General features: G+C 40.7%; 1 long non-coding RNA gene across 1 annotated transcript in view; it reads left to right on the top strand.

Annotated features, from left to right (window-relative positions):
• Positions 1-16995, top strand: part of LOC113632673 (uncharacterized) — a 41606-nt gene extending 24611 nt beyond the window's left edge. The window contains exon 3 of the long non-coding RNA XR_003437915.1: positions 15429-16995. This is a non-coding gene — a long non-coding RNA (uncharacterized LOC113632673). The remainder of the gene's footprint in view (positions 1-15428) is intronic.
• Positions 16996-17697: the final 702 nt, after the last annotated feature.

Here is a 17697-nt window from a genome sequence, read left to right as displayed (position 1 = left end):
AAAATTTTAAAAAATAAATAAAAAGCTTCTGTACAGCAAAGGAAACCATCAATAAAATGAAAAACCAACCTACCAAATGGGAGAAAATATTTGCAAATCATATATCTGATAAGGGGTTAATATCTATCTATATCTATCTATCTATCTATCTATCTATCTATCTATCTATCTATCTATCTATCTATCTATCTAAAACTCCTACAACTCAGTAGAAAATAAAATAATCTGATTAAACAGTAGGCAGAGGATCTGATAGACATTTTTCCAAAGAAGATATACAAATCCACAAGAGATAGATGAAAAGGTGCTCAAAATCACCAATGATCAGGAAAAGGCAAATCAAAACCTTACACCTATCAGAATGGCCATCATCAAAAAGATAAGAGGTAAGTGTTGGGGAGGATGTAGAGAAAAGAGAACCTGTGTAATGTTATTGGGAACGCAACCATTATGGAAAATAGTGTAGAAATTCCTCAAAAAATTAAAAATATAACTACTATATCATCCAACAATTCCACTTCTGGGTATTTATCTGAAAAAAACAAAATCACTATCTTGAAAAGATATCTGCACCCCCATGTTCATTGCAGCATTATTTCCAATAGCCAAGACATGGAAAGAGCTTGCGTCCATCAACAGATGAATGTATAAAGAAAAATGTAATATATCTTATATGTTATTCAGCCATAAAAAAAGAAAGAAATCTTGTGGTTTCTGACAACATGGATGGACCTTTAGTCACTAGCTTTTTTTTTTTTTTAATATTCTTTTGACCGCATCATGTGGCATGTGGGATCTTAGCTCCCCAGCCAGGGATGGAACCTGCACCCCTTGCAACCCTCCAAAAAGTGTGGAGTCTTAATCACTGGACCACCAGGGAAGACCTGGATGGACCTTTAGGGCATATGCTAAGTGAAGTTAGAAAGAGAAAGATAAATACTGTATGATATCATTTATATGTGGAATCTAAAGACAAGCAAACAACTCATAGAGAACAGATAGATGGTTGTGGGGGTTGGGGGAGGGGAGGTAGGCGAAATGGGTGAGATTGGTCAAAAGGCACAAACTTCCAGTTAGAAGATATGTCCTGGGGTATAATGTAGAGCATGGTGACTAGACTATAGTTAACAATACTATATATATATATATTTTTTTAAATAAATTTATTTTTGGCTGTGTTGGGTCTTCATTGCTGCACGCAGGCTTTCTCTAGTTGCAGTGAGCAGGGCCTACTCTTCGTTGCGGTGCACGGGCTTTTCATTGTGGTGGCTTTTCTTCTTGCGGAGCAGGGGCTCTATGTGTGCGGGCTTCAGTAGTTGTGGCACACGGGCTCAGTAGTTGTGGAGCATGGGCTCTAGGTACATGGGCTTCAGTAGTTGTGGTGCGCAGGCTTAGTTGCTCCATGGCATGTGGGATCTTCCTGGAGCAGGGCTCAAACCCGTGTCTCCTGCATTTGCAGGCGGATTCTCAACCACTGTGCCACCAGGGAAGCCCAACAATACTATATTATTTTTTGAAAGTTACTCAGAGAGTTAATCTTAAAAATTCTCATCACACACAAAAAATTATGTGTGATGAAAAATGTTAACTAAAGGTATTTTGGTTAACATATCATTTCACGATATATACATATATTGAATCCTTACGTTGTACACCTGAAACTAATACAATGTTATATGTCAAAATTTTTTAAATGGGGAAAAAAAAAGAAAACAAACAACTGAATATAAAGAACAAGATTGGTAAATTAGTCCACATTAAAATGAATACTTCCATTCATCAAAGAACATCATTAAAGAAGTGGATCCACTAAGTGATAAGCTAATAGGAAACTTTTTATAAAGTTATAATGGGTGGAACCAACGGACACACTAGTTACACAGTTTCAGTGCTACCTTTTATTTATTTATTTATTTATTTGGAAGTACAGTTGATTTACAAAATTATATTAGTTTCAGGTGTGCCACATAGTGATTCAATATATTTATAGATTATTTTATACTGGATTTAAAGTTATTATAAATCATGGCTATAATTCCCTGTACTGTACAATATATTCTTCTTGTTTTTTTATTTTATATATAGTAGTTTGTACCTCTTAATCCCCTACCCCTATCTTGCCCCCCCCTTCCCCTCTCCCCACTGGTAACCACTAGTTTGTTCTCTATACCTATGAGTCTGTTTCTGTTTTGTTATATTCATTTGTTTGTTTTATTTTTATTTTTGATTACTTATTTATTTATTTTTATTTTTTTTTTTTGGGCCATGCTGCATGGCATGCAGGATCTTAATTCCCTGACCAGTGATTGAACCTGTGCCTGCTGCAGTGGAAGCGTGGCATCCTAACCACTGGACTGCCAGGGAATTCCCTGTTTTATTTTTTAGAAACCACATATAAGTGATAACATACAGTATTTGTCTTTCTCTGTCTGATTTATTTCACTAAACATAATACCCTCTAGGTCCATCCATGTTGTTGCGAATGGCAAAATTTCATTCTTTTTTATGACCAAGTTTTTTATATATATATATATATATAGGCTACTGTAAATAATGCTGCTATGAACGCTGGGGAGCATGTATCTTTTAAAAGTAGTGTTTTGTTTTTGGTTTTGTTTTTGTATATGTACCCAGGATTGGAATTGCTGGACCCTAAGGTAGTTCTGTTTTTAGTATTTTGAGGAACATCCATACTGTTTTCATACTGGCTGCACCAATTTACATTCTCACCACCAGGGCATGAGGGTACCCTTTTCTCTACGTCCTTGCCAACATTTGTTATTTGTAGACTTTTTTGATGATAGCCATTCTGACAGGTGTGAGGTGATATCTCAATGTGCTTTTTTTTTTTTTTTTTTTTTTTTTTGCGGTACGCGGGCCTCTCACTGACGTGGCCTCTCCCGTTGCGGAGCACAGGCTCCGGACGCGCAGGCTCAGCGGCCATGGCTCATGGGCCCAGCCGCTCCGCGGCATGTGGGATACTCCCGGACCGGGGCACGAACCCGTGTCCCCTGCATCGGCAGGCGGAGTCTCAACCCCTGCGCCACCAGGGAAGCCCCCTCAATGTGGTTTTGATTTGCATTTCTCTGATGGTTAATGATGTTGAGCATCTTTTCTTGTGCCCATTGACAATCTATATGTCTTCTTTGGAAATATGTTTATTCAGATCTTCTGTCCACTTTTTAATCTTTTTTTTATATTGAGTTGTATGAGCTGTTTATATATTTTGGATATTAACCTCTTATCTTTCATATCATTTGCAAATATTTTCTCCCATTCAATAAGTTGTTTTTTGTTTTGTCAGTGGTTTCCTTTGTTGTGCAAAAGCTTTTTAGTCTAATTATGTCCCATTTGTTTATTTTGACACTAAAAGTGATTTTTTAAATGTTTTATAGTCTTTAAAAATTTTTTTATTTTATATTGGAGTATAGTTGATTAACAAATTCAGTTATGCATATACATGTATTTATTCTTTTTAAAATTCTTTTCCCATTTAGATTGTTACAGAATATTGAGCAGAGTTGCTTGTGCTATACAGTAGGTCCTTGTTAGTTATCTATTTTAAATATAGCAGTATGGTCAATCCCAAACTCCCAATCTATACTCCCCCTACCCTGGTAACCAGAAGTTCGTTCTCTAAGTCTCTGAGTCTGTTTGTGTTTTGTATATAAGTTTTCTTTTTAAAGGGTGGGATTGCTGACAAGATTAGGGTGTGTCGTGCAGGGTCTCAGGTGGTCTCCTAATCTTTTTTTTTTTAATTTTTGGCTGCATTGGGTCTTCATTGCTGCACGCGGGCTTTCTCTAGTTGCGGCGAGCAGTGGCTATTCTTCCATGCAGTGCATGGACTTCTCACTGAGGTGGCTTCTCTTGTTGTGGAGCATGGGCTTTAGGGGCGTGGGCTTCAGTACTTGTGGCACACGGGCTCAGTAGTTGTGGCACACGGGCTCTAGAGCACAGGCTTGGTAGTTGTGGCACATGGGTTAGTTGCTCCATGGCATGTGGGGTCTTCCTGGACCAGGGCTCGAACCCATGTCCCCTGCATTGGCAGGCAGATTCTAAACCACTGTGCCACCAGGGAAGTCCCTATAAGTTTGTTTGTACCATTTTATTATATTCCACATATAAGCGATATGATAATGATATTTGTCTTTCTCTGTCTGACTTATTTCACTTAGTATGATAATCTCTGGTCCATCCATGTTGCTGCAAATGGCATTATTTCAATCTTTTTTCTTTTTTTTAAATCCTTTTACTTTTTTAAAATTTATTTATTTTATTTTTGGCTGCACGCGGGCTTTTCTCTAGTTGAGGCGAGTGGGGGCTACTCTTCATTGCGGTGCACAGGCTTCTCATTGCAGTGGCTTCTCTTGTTGTGGAGCACAGGCTCTAGGTGTGTGGGCTCACTAGTTGTGGCGCACGGGCTTAATTGCTCTGTGACATGTGGGATCTTCCCAGACCAAGGTTCGAACCTGTGTCCCCTGCATTGGCAGGTGGATTCTTAACCACTGTGCCACCAGGGAAGCCCCTATTTCAATCTTTTTAATGGCTGAGTGATGTTGCATTGTATATATGTACCACTTCTTCTTTATCCATTCCTCTGTCGATGGACATTTAAATTGCATCCATGTCTTGGCTATTGTAAATGGCACTGTAATGAACATTGGGATGTATGTATCTTTTCAAATGATGATTTTCTCTGGATATATGCCCAGGAGTGGGATCACTGGATCATATGGTAGCTCTATTCTTAGTTTTTTAAGGAACCTCCATATTGTCCTCCATTGCGGCTGTACCAATTTACATTCCCACCAACAGTGTAGGAGGCTTCCCTTTTCTCCACACACTCTCCAGCATTTGCTCTTTGTAGACTTTTTGATGGTGGCCATTCTGACTAGTGTGAGGTGATATCTCGTAGTTTTGATTTGCATTTCTCTACTAATTAGCGATATTGAGCATCTTTTCATGTGCCTCTTGGCCATCTGTATGTCTTCTTTCAAGAAATGTCTATTTAGGTCTTCTGATCATTTTTTTTTAAACATCTTTATTGGAGTATAATTGCTTTACAATGGTGTGTTAGTTTCTGCTTTATAACAATGTGAATCAGTTATACATATACATATGTCCCCATAGCTCTTCCCTCTTGCATCTCCCTCCCTCCCACCCTCCCTATCACATTCTGATCATTTTTTGATTGGGTTCCTTTTTTGATATTGAGCCACATGAGCTGTTTGTAAATTTTGGAGATTTTTTTCATTTCAGTTATTTTATTGTAATTCTCTGTTTGTTCTTTAGTTCTTCTAGTTCTTTGTTAAACATTTCTTTTATCTTCTTGATCTGTGCCTCCATTCTTTTTCCAAGAACTTAGATCATCTTTACTATCATTTCTCTGAATTCTTTTTCTGGTAGATTGCCTATCTCTGCTTCACTTAGTTGTTCATCTGGGGTTTTATCTTGTTCCTTCATCTGGGACATATTCCTCTGCCGTCTCATTTTGTCTAACTTTCTGTGATTGCGGTTTCTATTCCACAGGCTGCAGGGTTGTAGTTCTTCTTGCTTTTGCTGTCTGCCTCCTGGATGAGGCTGTCTAAGAGGCTTGAGCAGGCTTCCTGGTGGGAGGCACTGCTTCCTGCCCACTGGTGGGTGTTGCTGGGTCTTGTCCCTCTGGTGGGAGGGGCCATGTCAAGGGGTGTGTTTAGTGGACAGTTGTGTTCTCAGGAAGACTCTAAGCAGCCCGCCTGCTGAGGGTGGGGCTGTGTTCCTGCCCTATCACCTGATGCATCCCAGTACTGGAGCCCATAGGCTGTTAGGTGGGGCCAGGTCCTGGCAAGAAAAGGGTGGCCTCCAGGAGAGCTCAGGCCAATGAGTAGTCCCCAGAACTACAGCTGCCAGTGTCCTTTTTTTTTTAATTTAATTTTTTTTTGTCCTTTTTTTTTGAATTTTATTTTATTTATTTTTTTATACAGCAGGTTCTTATTAGTTATTTATTTTATACATATTAGTGTATACATGTCAATCCCAATCGCCCAATTCACACACACCCCCACCAACCCTCCCACCACCACTTTCCCCGCTTGGTGTCCATACGTTTGTTCTCTACATCTGTGTCTCTATTTCTGCCTTGCAAACCGGTTCATCTGTACCATTTTTCTAGATTCCACATATATACGTTAATATACAATATTTGTTCTTGTCTTTCTAACTTACTTCACTCTGTATGACAGTCCCTAGGTCCATCCACATCTCTGCAAATGACCCATCTTCTTTCCTTTTTATGGCTGAGTAATATTCCATTGTATATATGTACCACATCTTTATCCATTCGTCTGTCAATGAGCATTTAGGTTGCTTCCATGACCTGGCTATTGTAAAGAGTGCTGCAGTGAACATTGCAGTGCATGTGTCTTTTTGAATTATGGTTTTCTCTGGGTATATGCCCAGTAGTGAGATTGCTGGGTCATATGGTAATTCTATTTTTAGTTTTTTAAGGAACCTCCATACCATTCTCCATAGTGGCTATATCAATTTACATTCCCACCAATGGTGCAAGAGGGTTCCCTTTTCTCCACACCCTCTCCAGCATTTGTCGTTTGTAGATTTTCTGATGAAGCCCATTCTAACTGGCATGAGGTGATACCTCTTTGTAGTTTTGTTTGCATTTCTCTAATGATTAGTGATGTTGAGTAGCTTTTCATGTGCCTCTTGGCCATCTGTATGTCTTCTTTGGAGAAATGTCTATTTAGGTCTTCTACCCATTTTTGGATTGGGTTTTTTTGTTTTTTTAATATTGAGCTGCATGAGCTGTTTATATATTTTGGAGATTAGTCCTTTGTCCATTGATTTGTTTGCAAATATTTTCTCCCATTCTGAGGGTTGTCTTTTCATCTTGTTTATAGTTTCCTATGCTGTGCAAAAGCTTTTAAGTTTCATTAGGTCCCATTTGTTTATTTTCATTTTTATTTCCATTTCTCTAGGAAGTGAGTCAAAAAAGATCTTGCTGTGATTTAAGTCAAAGAGTGTTCTTCCTATGTTTTCCTCTAAGAGTTTTATAGTGTCCAGGCTTACATTTAGGTCTTTAATCCATTTTGAGTTTATTTTTGTGTATGGTGTTGGGGAATGTTCTAATTTAATTCTTTTTTTTTTTTTTGCGGTACGCGGGCCTCTCCCGTTGCGGAGCACAGGTTCCGGATGCGCAGACTCAGCGGCATGGCTCACAGGCCTAGCCGCTCCGCGGCATGTGGGATCTTCCCGGACCGGGGCACAAACCCACATCCCCTGCATCGGCAGGCGGACTCTCAACAACTGCGCCACCAGGGAAACCCTAATTCTTTTACATGTGGCTGTCTAGTTTTCCCAGCACCACTTATTGAAGAGGCTGTCTTTTCTCCATTGTATATTCTTGCCTCCTTTATCAAAGATAAGTTGATCATATGTGTGTGGGTTTATCTCTGGGCTTTCTATCCTCTTCCATTGATCTATATTTCTGTTTTTGTGCCAGTACCATATTGTCTTGATTACTGTAGCTTTGTAGTATAGTCTGAAGTCAGGGAGTCTGATTCCTTCAGCTCTGCTTCTTTCCCTCAAGATTGCTTTGGCTATTCCGGGTCTTTTGTGTCTCCATACAGATTTTAAGATTTGTTTTTGTTCTAGTTCTGTGAAAAATGGCATTGGTAATTTGATGGGATTGCATTGAATCTATAGATTGCTTTGGGTAGTAGTCATTTTCATAATATTGATTCTTCCAATCCAAGAACATGGTATATCTCTCCATCTGTTTGTGTCATCTTTGATTTCTTTCATCAGTGTCTTATAGTTTTCTGAGTACAGGTCTTTTATCTCCTTAGGTAGGTTTGTTCCTAGGTATTTTATTCTTTTTGTTGCAGTGGTGAATGGGATTGTTTCCTTAATTTCTCTTTCTGACCTTTTGTTGTTAGTGTATAGGTATGCAAGAGATTTCTGTTTTAGTTTTGTATCCTGCAACTTTACCAAATTCATTGATTAGCTCTAGAAGTTTTCTGGTGGCATCTTTAGGATTATCTATGTATAGTGTCATGTCATCTGCAAATGGTGCCAGTTTTACTTCTTCTTTTCCAATTTGTATTCCTTTTATTTCTTTTTCTTCTCTGATTGCCCTGGCTAGGACTTCCAAAACTATGTTAAATAATTATGGCGGGAGCGGACATCCTTGTCTTGTTCCTGATCTTAGAGGAAACGCTTTCAGTTTTTCACCATTGAGAATGATGTTTACTGTAGGTTTGTTGTATATGGCCTTTATTATGTTGAGGTAGGTTCCCTCTATGCCCACTTTCTGGAGAGTTTTTATCATAAATGGGTGTTGAATTTTGTCAAAAGCTTTTTCTGCATCTATTGAGATGACCATATTGTTCTTATTCTTCAATTTGTTAATATGGTGTATTACATTGATTGATTTGTTGCCAGTGTCTTTGTCCCCACAGTGAGCTACAGCTGCCCCCAGCCTCCGCAGGAGACCCTCCAATACTAACAGGTAAGTCTGGCCCAGTCTCTTATGAGGTCATTGCTTTTTTCCCTGGGTTCTGGTGCACACGAAACCTTGTATGCGCCCTTCAAGAGTGGAGTTTCTGTTTCCCCCAGTCCTGTGGAATTCCTGTGATCAAACCTCTTTGGTCTTCAAAGTCAAATTCTCTGGTGGCTCCTCCTCCCTTTGCGAGACCCTCAGGCTGGGGAGCCTGACGTGGGGCTCAGAACTTTTACTCCTATGGGAGAACTTCTGTGGTATAATTATTTTCCAGTTTGTGGGTCACCCACCCAGCAGGTATGGGATTTGATTTGTGATTGCACCCCTCCTACCATCTTGTTGTGGCTTCTTCTTTGTCTTTAGATATAGGGTATCTTTTTTGGTAGGTTCCCGTGTTTTTTTTGTCAATGGTTCAGTGGTTAGTTGTGATTTTGGTATTTTTGTGAGAGAATGTGAGCTCACGTACTTATACTCTGTCATCTTGTTTCTGTCTCCCTTAATGCCTTTATTTATTTATTTATTTTTTGCGGTACACAGGCCTGTCACTGCTGTGGCCTCTCCTGTTGCGGAGCACAGGCTCTGGACACGCAGGCTCAGCTGCCATGGCTCACAGGCCCAGCTGCTCTGCGGCATGTGGGATCCTCCCAGACAGGGGCATGAACCCGCCCTGCATTGGCAGGCGGACTCTCAACCACTGCGCCACCAGGGAAGCCCTCCCTTAATGCCTTTTAAAGTTTACCTGTAGGGACTTCCCTGGTGGTTCAGTGGTTAAGTATCCGCCTGCCAATGCAGGGGACACAGGTTCGATCCCTGGTCTGGGAAGCTCCCACGGGCCACAGAGCAGCTAAGCCCGTGCACCACAACTACTGAGCCTGTGCCCTAGAGCCCATGTGCTGTAACTACTGAAGCCCACATGCCTAGAGCCTGTGCTCCACAAGAGAAGCCACCACAGTGAGAAGCCCGCACACCACAACGAAGAGTAGCCCCCACTTGCCGCAACTAGAGAGGGCCCACACACAGCAATGAAGACCCAATGCAGCCAAAAAAATAAAATTAAATTAAATAAAAATAAAATAAAATAAAGTTTACCTGTAATAGATTTTCAGTTGGTAGATGATGATTCAGTTTCCCACATGTTGTTTTGACGTGATTCTGTGGTTTAGAATGTTTCAGATACATATATCTAGGGTTCCAAAGAGAGATTTGGACCATTGAGAGATTTTTTTGTCAAATCATTAGCATATTCCAGATGGTAATTGGAGCTACTGAAATGGATTCTAAAGTGATTATTGATAGCTATGTATTTATTGCCATTTTGTTTCTTGTTTTCTGGTCGTTTTTATAGCTCTTCTCTGTTCTTTTCTTGTTCTCTTGGTTTTGTTTCCTGTGGTTTGATGATTTTCTTTTCTTTTTTTTTTTTTTTTTTTGCGGTACGCAGGCCTCTCACCTGCGGACGCGCAGGCTCAGCGGCCATGGCTCACAGGCCCAGCCGCTCCGAGGCACATGGGATCTTCCCGGACCGGGGCACGAACCCGCGTCCCCTGCATTGGCAGGCAGACTCTCAACCACTGCGCCACCAGGGAAGCCCTTTCTTTTTTTTTTAATTTATTTATTTTTAATTTTGGCTGCATTGGGTCTTCATTGCTGCACGCATGCTTTCTCTAGCTGTGGCGAGCGGGGGCTACTCTTCATTGCAGTGCACAGGCTTCTCATTGCAGTGGCTTCTCTTGTTGCAGAGCACAGGCTCTAGGCAGGCGGGCTTCAGTAATTGTGGCACGTGGGCTTCAGTAATTGTGTCTCGCGGGCTTTAGAGCGCAGGCTCAGTAGTTGTGGCGCACGGGCTTAGTTGCTCCACAGCATGTGGGATCTTCCCCGACCAGGGCTCAAACCCATGTCCCCTGCATTGGCAGGCGGATTGTTAACCACTGCACCACCAGGGAAGCCCTGATGATTTTCTATAGTAGTATGCTTGTGATCCTTTCACTCTAGTTTTTGTGTATCTATTGTAGGTTTTGTTTTGTTTTGTTTTTTGGCCACACCATGTGGCTTGTGGGATCTTAGTTCCCTGACCAGGGATTGAACCCAGGCCCTTGGCATCGAAAGCGCAGAGTCCTAACCATGGACCACCAGGGAAGTCCCCCTATTGCAGATTTTTCATTTGTTTTTACCATGAGGTTCATATATGTTGACCTGTAACCATATCTATTACTTGTTTTAAACTGGTAGTCACTTAAGTTCAAACACATTCTTAAAAAATCTATATTTTTTACTCCCCTGCCCCATGTTTTGTGTTTTTGATGTCATATTTTACATCTTCATGTTTATCCCTTAACTGTTTGTTGTAGTTACAGTTGATTTTACAATTTTTTTTTGTTTTAATCTTGGTATTAGCTTATTTAAGTGGTTGATCCTCAGCCTGTATTATATATTTGCCTTTACTATTGGGATTTTTCCTTTCCAATAGATTCTTACTCCTTGTTGAAGACTTTTCTTTTCCACTTAGAGAAGACTCTTTAACATTTCTTTTAGGGTCGGTTTAGTATTCGTGAACTCTTTTTTTTTTTTTGCGGTACGTGGGCCTCTCACTGTTGTGGCCTCTCCTGTTGTGGAGCACAGGCTCCGAACGCGCAGGCTCAGTGGCCATGGCTCACGGGCCCAGCCGCTCCGCAGCATGTGGGATCTTCCCGGACCGGGGCACGAATCCGTGTCCCCTGCATCGGCAGGTGGACTCTCAACCACTGCGCCACCAGGGAAGCCCTCGTGAACTCTTTTAATTTTTGCTTTTCAGGTAAGTTGTTTATCTCTCCTTCAATTGTAAATGATAATCTTGCTGGATAAGGTTGTAGGTTTTTCCCTTTCAGCACTTTAAATAAAATCATGCCACTCTCTTCTGGCCTGCAAAGTTTCTGCAGAGGAATCAGCTGATAGCCTAATGGGGGTTCCCTTGTACATGACTCTTTGTTCTTCTCTTGCTGCCTTTAGAATTCTCTCTTTCTCCTTCTTTTTTGCCATTTTTAATTATTATATGTTTTGGTGTGGGTCTGTTTGGGTTTATCTTGTTTGGGATCTCTTCTGCCTCCTGTACCTAGATATCTGTTTCCTTCTTTAATTTTGGGAAGTTTTCAGCCATAATTTCATCAAACACATTTTCAATCCCTTTCTCTCTTCTGCTTCTGGGAACCCTATAATGAGAATGTTGATATGTTTGATGTTGTTCTACAGGTCCCTTTAACCAGTCTCATTTTTAAAATTTGTTTTTCTTTTTGCTGTTCTGATTGGGTGATTTCCATCATAAGTTGCCTTGCATTTATGCATTTATGCATTCTTCTTTATCACCTACTCAGCTGTAAATTCCTTCTCTTGTGTTTTTCATTTGTTATTGTATTCTTCAGTTCTTTTTTAAAATATTTATTTGTTTGTTTATTTATTTATTTATTTACTTATTTTTGGCTGCATTGGGTCTTAGTTGTGTATAAGGATCTTTCATTGTGGCACATGGGTCTCTCTCTCATTGTGGCGCACAGGCTCCAGAGTGCATGGGCTCAGTAGTTGTGGCACACGGGCTCTCTAGTTGTGGTGTGCAGGCTCAGTAGTTGCAGCGTGTGGGCTTAGTTGCCTCATGGCACATGGGATCTTAGTTCCCCAACCAGGGATTGAACCTGCATCCCCCTGGAAGGCAGATTCTTAACCACTGGGCCACCAGGTAAGTCCCCCTGTATTCTTCAGTTCTGACTGATTTTTTTTTTCTAGTTCCTTGTTAAAATTCTCACTGTGTTCATCTACTCTTTTCCCATTGTGTTAGCATTCTTATTACTAATGCTTTGAATGCTTTATCTGGTAAATTATTTACCTCTGTTTCATTAGTTGTTTGTTCAGGGTTTTTCTCTTGTTCTTTCATTTGAAACAAATTCTCCTGTCTTCTCATTTTGCTTGACTTTCTCTGTCCCTATGAAATTAGGTGAAACATTTACTTATCCAGGTCTTAAAGGAGTGTCCTTGTGTGAGAGCATCCCTATACAGTTTGCATGTGCCCAGTGGCCTTGGTGGGAGAGCTGTATCTGACATCAGTGTGAGTCACATCTTCCTCCACGGTGTCCTGGCAGCTATCATCTTGGTGGGAGGTGGGTTTAGAGATGGAGGGGCTAGAGCCAGGGCAAGGTGTGAGCTGGGGCTCCTCCTCTGCTCAGTGGCCAGCACCAGCCTACTGGGGATGGGGGCAGGTCTCAAGTTGTTGGAGCAAAAGCCCTGAGGGTTGGGTCCATGTTTGTTTTTTCCCCTCTAAATGTGTGCTCTCCACCCTCCCAGCATGGGTACCCTCACCCCAGAGGGGAGCAGTGCTGGAGCAAGAGGGACTGAGCAGGTGCTTGGTTTGGGTTGTGGCATGAGCTAGAGTGGTCCTGGCACCAGTCAGAGTTCCAGACCACTCCCTAACTGCTGCCACCCCAAGTGCCAGCAATGTCTGTCCTCACCTGGCTCAGTTGCTGTTTGGGCCTGAATCAGCTCTGTCCCCTACCACTGCATACTCTCCTTGCCTGTGACAGTCCTTGTCCTAAAGTGGAGCTGCATCATGGAACCAGTGGGGCTGGAGCTGGTGCTTGACTCAGCCTGGGTCATGCACTGTCGGTCGCAGGAAACAGGCCAGTGTCCCAGGCAGTTCCATTCTGTTTCCTCTGCCTTGTTTCAAGAGTAAACAAGTGTGTGCACACTGTTCACAAGCAGAGTCTAGGTTTCTTACAGTCCTGCTATAGTCCCACTGGTTTTCTAACCAGCTAAGGGGACTCATCCTTCCAGTGTCGTACCCCAGGGTGGGGTGCCCAGTATTTGGTTTGAACTGCTCACTCTCTGGGGAGGATCTCTGAGTATACATAATCCCCCTCCTCTTCTATGTCCCTTCCCAGGCATGCAGGCCCCAACCTGATTGCTTCTTTTTCCCTCCTCTCCAATTCCATGTGGATCTTCCTTACAGCCTTGGTTTTACAGGAATCTTTCTGTCTGTCTCCAGTTTGATTTTAGTGAGAATTGCTCCACATGCAGATTTTTAAAAAATATTTATTTATTTACTTATTTTGGCTGTGCCAGGTCTTAGTTGCTGCATGTGGGATCTTTGTTGTGGCATGCAGGATCTTTAGTTGCGGCATGAGGACTTCTTAGTTGTGGCATACGGACTCAGTTGTGGCATGCATGCAGGATCCAGTTCCCCCCAGGGAACCAGGGATTGAACCAGGGATCAAACCCGGGCCCCCTGCATTCGGAGCGTGGAGTCTCACGCACTGGACCATCAGGGAAGTCCCTAGATGTATTTTTGATGTATTTGCAGAGGGAGGTGAACTCCAAGTCCTCCTACTCTGCCATGTTTATCTCCTCCTGGACTATATTTCAATGCTGATCATTGTCTGTTTGCCCTCAGTTCCATTCTGTCACCCTGAATGATACAATTTCCCAGGCTTCCTTGTGTATAGCCACATGACTGTAGGCCAGAGTTTCTCAACTGTGCACTTGACATTTTGGCTGGGTAATTCTTTGTTGTGAGGGGTTGTCCTCTTCACTGTAGAATGTTTAACAGTATCACTGGCCTCTATCTGCTGAATGTCAGTAGTACATCCTCCCTCTGAGCTGTGACAACCAAAAATGTCTCCAGATTGCCAAATATCCCCTGGAGGAAAGGGGGTCAAAATCACTCCAGTTGAGAACCATTGGTCTCGATCTTTATACTGCTGGTGGAAGGCAGGCTACATTACCAAACTGTCTGTTTGATTTGGTTTGGAAGTCCCACACAGCTTCCCTAATGGTGTTTGATAAGGTACAGAATACTAAATTCTGTAGGGAAGTATAACACTTATAACCTAATAAAAAAGACAAAAGAACACATGAAGCTGTGAAAGAATAACATCTGCTAAACTTGTGGTTATACGTAGGAAATTTAAAAAGAAGCAATGTAAGACAGGAAAGTCAGCCAATGGCTCAGGCCTCACAGGGTGGGAAGGGCTTTTTGAGGCCACCAGAACCCAGAGCCTAGCCCTCAGGTTGTAGTTTCAAAAAATGATTACTCTTTTGCTTTTAAATTATATTTTTTAAAAGTGTTCATTTTAATACATATTATGGCAAGAAACATTTTTTGAGGTGTCTTCAACCCTGCCAATAATTCCCACCCACTTCATCATGGATGTTAAAACGTTAGCATTTTGATATGTAACTTTCCATACTTCTTCCAAGCCTCTACAGCCATATTTGTATATAGGTTTCTATATAGGTATATAGGGGTTTTAAAATAATAAAAAGGTATATTTATTAAATAATAAAAAAGGATCATAATATACACATTTTTGTGCAACTTACTTTTGTCACTCCCAGTGTATCATATAAACAGTCCTCAAGAACAACAGTTATAGATCTTTTTAATGGTTGCATAATATGCCATAGTATGTATACATCATAATTTGATCAACAGATTTTCTGTTGAAGACATTGGGATTGTTTCTGGACTTTTTTCCCAACAACATTAATGCCATAATAAACATTCTTGTGTTCATAGCCTTACATATTCACACTTTTATTTCTTTAAGCTAAGTGAGATTTTGAATTGAAATGTATAGGTATATGTATGGTATTTATAATTTTAATAAATATTTCCAGATTACTTTCCAACACTATGAGAATAATGTATTATAGTATCAGTTCCCCCATATCCTGGTAAGCAATAGATGGTAAAAATAAAATTTGTTTTGTTTTTGTGTGAGGAGTGAAAAATGGAACCTCATTGTTTTACTTGCATATTACTGTCTACAAGTAGATTTGAACATATTTACAATTTTTATATAGTAAAATATATCTATTTTAAATGTTTCCTGTCTCAGTTAAAAAGGTTTTTCTTGATGCAAAGTTTTATAATATTCTAAAATGTCTTATAATATTTTTATTGTATTTTTTCCTTTAGATCTTCGGTCCACCTGGAATTTATTTTTGTATCTAGTGTAAGGTAGGAATCTGTATTTGTATTTTTTCACAGTAATAATCATTCTGCCAATATCATTTTAGTACAAAAAGAGTTGATACTAACTCCCCTACTAATTGTAGTCATGTGAGACATATCAAGGGTATAAGGCCAATTTATTTGTTTATTTAAATAGAATTGTGAAGTCAGCCAGAATATTAACGTTGGCTCTTTGAACATTTTCTCCCAAGTGGAAAATTCCATATGGGAAACCAAATTACTGTTGAAGTCTGCTTAGAAAGCTGAGGACTAGGGGAGTTCCCTGGTGGCCTAGTGGTTAGGATTCTGCGCTTTCACTGCCATGGCCTGGGTTCAATCCCTGGTTGGGGAAGTGAGATCCCACAAGCTGTGTGGTTTGGCCAAAAAATTAAAATAAAAAACAAAACAAAACAAAACAAGAGAAAGCTGAGGACTAGAAAACAAGTTAAAAATCTTAGTGACTAGTGTCTGACGTCTATGACAGTCTTTGGTATAATACAAAATATTTTGCTTTTGTCCCCTGTTCCAAACACAGAACTCCTAACACCCTTGTAGTTTCCTGAGTGATAGGAGCATCATTTATTATTCATAAGAAGGCCCTTCCAGCACTCCTGAGTTTATGCTAATTAGGTAGCTTAAGGTAGGCCTTAGGGTGGGACCCCCAAGATAGCTTTGAGATGGGCAGGTCACCAGAAAGACCAAGTGATTAGAGGATGGGAACTTTTCAGCTCTAGTCCTGACCTCCAGAGTGAGAGGCAGGGTGTGCTAGAGATTAAGTTCTATAAAAACTCTTGAACAAAGAGATTCAGAGAGCTTCCAAGCTGGTGAACACAATGAAGTGCTAGGAGGGTAGGCACCCCAACTCCACGTGAAAGAAGCCCCTTTGCTCAGGACCTTTGTGGACTTTGCCTTTGTACCTCTTCATCTGGCCGTTCATGTGTATCCTTTGTAAGGATACAAAAGTTACCTTTACTTTGTAATTATAAGTGATGTGTCTTATTGAGTTTATTGAGTTCTGCGAGCCACTCTAGGAAATTATGGAACTTTAGGAGAGTGTCATGGGAACTCCCAATTCATAGCCAGTTGGTCAGAAGTCCAGGAGGTCTAGGACTTGTGACTGGCATCTGAAGTGGGGGCAGTCCTGTGAGACTAAGACCTTGAGCTGTGGGGTGTTCACCAACTCCCAGTATTCAGTGTCAAAAATGAGTTGAAGTGTTGAACACCCAGTTATTGTCTGGAGAATCAGAGATTTGGTTGTTGGTGTTGGAAGACACCTCACAGCCCAATGCACCAATGTTCATCCTGTCAACCAAGGTACCAGAAATCTCATATTGTATGTTTCACTAACTTTCTCATGTGAACTGTGCTGGCTACAAACCAAATTTCCTTGCCTTGCCTCTTTTTTTTTTTAAATTTTTTTTAAGCATCCATGCTTCCCATCACGCTTCATTAAATAATTGTTTTCCTAGGTGCCAAGATTCCTTTATGTTCTTCATTTATTCTTTCATTCAATAAATATATGTGATAAATATATGTGCCAGTTCTCTACTAGACAGCTGACAATACAGAGGTGAACCAGATGAACAAAATTCCTGCTATAGTTGGGGGAGACAGTCAATAAAACACACAGAGAAAAATAACAAATGAAATAGGGAATGTGCTCTCTAATCATTAGAGTCTAATGTACTGAATAAGGAGTAGAGAGGACTTGTTCTAGGGAAGGAGGCATAGGCAGAAAAGTATGACAGATACGTGGCAGGCACATATGTATTTTAAGTGCTTCCAGAGTTATTTTGCACGTATAGAAGCAAATACATACATTTGGTCTCCTTTCCACACACCCCCTTTTATTTTTTCACAAATAGCACTATACTGTACACACTGTTCTACATTTTGCACTATGCAACTTGGAGATCATTCCATATGAGAACTTGAAGAGCTTCCTCATTTTAAAAAAGTGGCTTTGTAATATGAAAAGCTCAATTTAGAGAATAGTAATGCTAAAAATATTTACAAGAAGTTCAACACCAGATTAACGGGAGTTTGAAAAACTGAATGTGAATTTGCCAGGGTTAGGGGCTAAGAATGACCTGAATTTCACGCAAGTAGTTTTCAACTACTGGTAAGGCCATAACTCTAGTTAGGAGGGTTCATTTTGTTTTGGAATACAATTTCTGTCTCTCATTTATCCTACCGGCCATGTGTGCCCCATCTGACCTTTCAGTACAGGAGT

This window comes from Aethalodelphis obliquidens, unplaced genomic scaffold (assembly GCF_003676395.1).
Source record: "Aethalodelphis obliquidens isolate GAN/ISIS:26980383/991018 unplaced genomic scaffold, ASM367639v1 scaffold37, whole genome shotgun sequence".
Lineage (NCBI taxonomy): Eukaryota > Metazoa > Chordata > Mammalia > Artiodactyla > Delphinidae > Aethalodelphis > Aethalodelphis obliquidens.
This window is presented reverse-complemented; position numbering and strand designations above follow the sequence as displayed.